Here is a 4,608-nt window from a genome sequence, read left to right as displayed (position 1 = left end):
GTGAGTTTTCACTCTATACCCACGAGAGCTGGCTGTTTAAAGGACCCCAGCGCCTCCTCTCCCTCCCTGTCTTGCTTCCTCTCACCATGTGATCTTCCTGCACCCACCAGCTGCCTGCCATGAGTACAAGCAGCCTGAGGCCCGTGCCAGCTGCAACTGTCCCAGAATTGTGAGTCAAGTAAACCTCTTGACAACTTACCCAGTCTCAGGCATTCTGTTATAGCAACACAGAAACGCACTGCTATAAGCTCTGTGCTCTAGCGGGTAAAGCTGTTTCCCCGGGGGTACGGATTTTCAATGCTGATGCCGCCCTGTGTGTGGATTTAACAATTCACCGCGGTGGGAATCAGGTTCGTCACTGTTGGAGGAGGGGTTACAGACGAGCAAGCGGAGGGGGCTGGAAGGACCCGTGTGGGACGGATTAGAGTTGGAGACGTCAGTGTGAACTCGTGCTTAGCTTCATACAAGTGTTACAGATGGGAATACGTACAGAGGTGTGTACGTGCACAGGTGAGGACACACAGTTTTCTTGCTCTGTTGGCTGAGAGAGACTAGAAGCAATGTATACCTGCCAGTGGCCACGAACACCCCGGACCCAGATCTTGGTTTCTAACACCAGTGAAAGGACCGGGGATCCTTGGAGGAATGGCTGATTCTAGGCCTGGGGCAGGAAATACACAAGATGAGCCTTGAGCTGCTGTGGTGCCAGAAAGCAGAAGTGAAGAAGTCCTGGAAACTAAAGAGCAAAAACATAACAATGAGGATATGTCGAAGGGACATGGGAGCCAACCAAGAGAGTCCCCCAGGGTCCAAAGCAGGAACAATATGAGCTCGAACAAATAAATAGTGTGGCATTGGATTATAACTCAAAGTATAAAATAAATACCCATGAGTCCATACTCACATAAACACATGATTGGATAAATAAACAAATGGTGGGGAGCAGGCCAATCCCCCATGCAGGAATCCAAACACTGATGTGGACACGCAGCCCTGATGGACGTGGAACATGTCCCACTCCTTGAATGTGGGCTGGGCACAGTGACTTCCTCATAAACAGGACAGTGCAAGATGGAAGAGCAACGTCACAGCATGGAGCCTGACAGACGTGACCTCAGCCAGGTGCCCAAGGCCAGCGGCATCAGTGTGGACCCTTGACGTGAGGGGAGCAGCGCGCAGCTCCACGGCCCCCTCAGACCCACCGCTCCCGTCTAATGCAAGGAACACATCAGACGACTTCCACGTGGGGGCGCCCGCCCGGCTGCTCAGAGCTGTCACTCAAAATGAGGGATGTCAGAACTGCCACAGCCAAGAGGAGCCTAAGGAGATGTGATGACTAAATGTAACACCTGGACACAAGCAAGAATGTAGATGTTGCTTCGTCAGTTCACAGTAACTGCGACGCTGGCCTGGGGCAGACCGGGTGTGGGCGCACGGGAACTCTGCACTGTCTTTGCAACTCTTTAGTAAATCTAGAGTTATTCTAAAATTTAAAAAGCTGATTTAAAAATGTAGAGCAGCATGTTTATATATAAAAAGTCACGGGCCAGCCCCATGGCGCACCCGGGAGAGTGCAGCGCTTGGGAGTGCAGCCGCGCTCCCGCTGTGGGTTCGGATCCTATATAGGGATGGCTGGTGCACTCACTGGCTGAGCGCGGTGCGGGCGACACCACACCAAGGGTTGCGATCCCCTTACCGGTCACAAAAAGACAAAAAAAAAAAAAAAAAAAAAAAGTCACAAATCGTTGGCTGAGTACTTATGGAAACCAGCCCGTTCACTGAAGAGCTATTGTGATATTCCGTCTGTTGTTAAGTCTTAGCTTTTCCAGAGAGGTCCATGTCTTTGTTAATATGTCGAAGTCAGATCAGAGAGAGAAAGATGGAGGAGGGAGAGACAGAGGCAGGGCGGAGAATGGGGGAGGGGGCTGGGGTCCGGTGATGGGAGGAGGCCAGCGAGGGGGCCTGCGAGGCCGACTGCTCCCCCCGATTCTCTACCCCTGCCCCCTTCTAAGCTTAGGGTCTGAGAGTCCCGAGGGCCCTTGCTCAGGCATGGAGGGAGACACCAGCTGCTTTGCAAAGTGACTGCGCACCAGCAGGTGGTAGAGAGGTAAGCCGTGGCCCGGGTGTGAGGGGGCCAAAGCCCACCAGCCACCGGTGTTTCCTGAGCACCACTGTGAGGGTTTGAGCGCTGTCCCGGGACCCTCTTCCAAACGCTGTCCTCACGCCCTTTTCACATCTGCCTGGCTCCCGCCAGCTTGGCAAAGTCCTTCACCTCTGGGGACCTCACTTTGAGCTCCTGGCAGCTCTGGGAAGGAGGCGGGCAGCGGTGATGGCCCCAGGCTCACAGGGGGGACATGGAGGCCTGGGAGGGACGAGCCTCAAAGCCGGTCAGCAGCGCCAGGATTTGCAGTCAGGCCTCCCGTGAAGTGATCAGAGCGGGGTTTTCTTAGGGGCTCCACAGGGAGCCGGGTGGGCCCTAAGCATGTCCCCCTCTCCCGGCTGAGGGGGGCGGGGGTGCTTGGGGAGAGCTGCTCGGGGGCTGCCCTCACTTCCTGCACCTACGGCAGGTGCAGCCGCCCTGGAAGCAGCACGTCCTCCCTCCACCGCAGGTCTCTTCCCCACAGCTGTCATGCCTGACTGAGGCTTGGGCACATGCCACAGTGACCACCAGCTCAGCAGGACCAGTGCCCAGGAATCCTGTCCTCACCTGGGGGGTCGGCGATGGCAGGGCAGGGGGACAAGTGCCAGAGAGACTTGGCCCCTCATGACCTGGAGGAAGGAGAGACCTGGAGAGGGGTGGGATGGGGAGGGGCTTGGGCTTAGCTTCAGGGGTTCCTCCAAGCTGGGAGGGGTGAGGGCTGCTGTGCCGAGCCTCAGTTTCCCCAGGTGTGACAGATGTTTGGGGATGGGTATGACCCCACCGTAGAACTGCGTGTGGTAAGTTTATGTTCCCTAGTTCAGCTTTTGCATTTCAGTCTAAAAGGCCCCAAGCTCAGCCTATGCAGGAGCGGCAGGTGTGCTCTGGGCAGGGGAGGCCACTGGGTGGGAACTAGTCCCCGCCTCACAGACGGTGTCTGCCTGCTGGACCCACGGCCTGGCTTCAGGCCCCATGCCTGTGAGCATGCCAGAGATTGCAGGTGGGCTAGAGGCCTCGGCTTGATACCCAGGCCACCCCGTATCCTACCCCTCTCTGGCTTGGACTCTTGAGCTCCCATAAAACATCCTCCAAGTTCTAGGTCAGTAAGGCCTGGGTTAGAGGAGCCCCAGGACCAGAGGGCTGAGGGATGGCACTTTCCTAATAGACAGGCTGGGTTTTCTGAGGATTTCTCATTTGTCGGGGGTTGGATGGGGGTGGGGGAGGGGAGCAGGACGAAAAGGCTCTCCTGAGCCTTCTGGGGCAAGTGTCTCAGGTAGTGGCAGGAGCCGAGGGCCCCTCTGGGGATGCAGCCCTGGCACCCAGCCTTTGGTCTCTTAAGCCCTGCTCCTGGAGGGTACGAGCCTGGCTCTGGGATCACACACACAGCTCCCCCCCTTGCTTGCTGAGCAAGCCTCAGTTTCTGCATCTGTGAAGCTAACTAGCTAACTAGCACCTTTCTCATGTGCTGACTTGAGCACACAGAGCACTAGCTATGGCCTCGCATTGCCCGAGCACTCAGCAAGTGCAGCTGCGCTTGACTAAGGACAGGAGACCCTGCCGGCGCCCACTCTGCAGCCTCACCAGCCTTGCTCAGCAAGGCCCTTTCTCTGGGCAGCTGGGGAGGTGGGAGGTACACACAGAATGTGTGATAAATATGTGGGAACCAAACTGCTGTGATGAAGGTCCTGGAAAATTCCAAGGGGGTGTGTGTGTGTGTGTGTGTGTGTGTGTGTGTGTGTGTGTGTGTGTGTGTGTGTGTGTGTGTGTGTGTGTGTGTGTGTGTGTGTGTGTGTGTGTGTGTGTGTGTGTGTGTGTGTGTGTGTGTGTGTGTGTGTGTGTGTGTGTGTGTGTGTGTGTGTGTGTGTGTGTGTGTGTGTGTGTGTGTGTGTGTGTGTGTGTGTGTGTGTGGTCTATTCTGGTTGTGGAGCAGAGTGTCATGGAGCAGGAGGAGGAAGTGGCAGGTGGGGCTCATATGGGCTTCAGGGTCCCGGGGCTGGCGGGGGCAAAGAACAGGCTGTCCAGGGAGTTGCTGGAAGGCCATGAGGTCACAGGGGACCCAGTGTGGGGACAAGCCAACAGGAAAGGGCCCAAGAATTCACCAGCAAGTACAGTAAACCTCGAGTGCCACAGACAGGGGATACTTTAACTAGACAAAAGCAAACACTTTACAAGAACTTCTTTATTCTGTTGCCCCCTGACTGGTGGTTGATTCTGTGGGTCATGTCTACCCCTCTTAGGGCTCTAGACATGCCGCCAGTCCCTGGACATCCCCTACAGCAGGCAGAGAGACCTTGGTTCCTTTGAGCAGTTTTGACACTTGTAAAGCTGGGTTGCAATTCTCCGGGTCCACAGTAGGCAGCGCTCTCTAATTATTCCAGGCTGAAAGTCCCTCCAGTGTGCGACTGTAGGGTTTATGAAACCGACGCAACTTCTTGAACAAGTTTAGTAAAGCCTATCTTTGCACACTGAAC

This window comes from Cynocephalus volans, chromosome 17, assembly GCF_027409185.1.
Source record: "Cynocephalus volans isolate mCynVol1 chromosome 17, mCynVol1.pri, whole genome shotgun sequence".
NCBI lineage: Eukaryota > Metazoa > Chordata > Mammalia > Dermoptera > Cynocephalidae > Cynocephalus > Cynocephalus volans.
Note: the sequence above shows the minus strand (reverse complement) of the source record.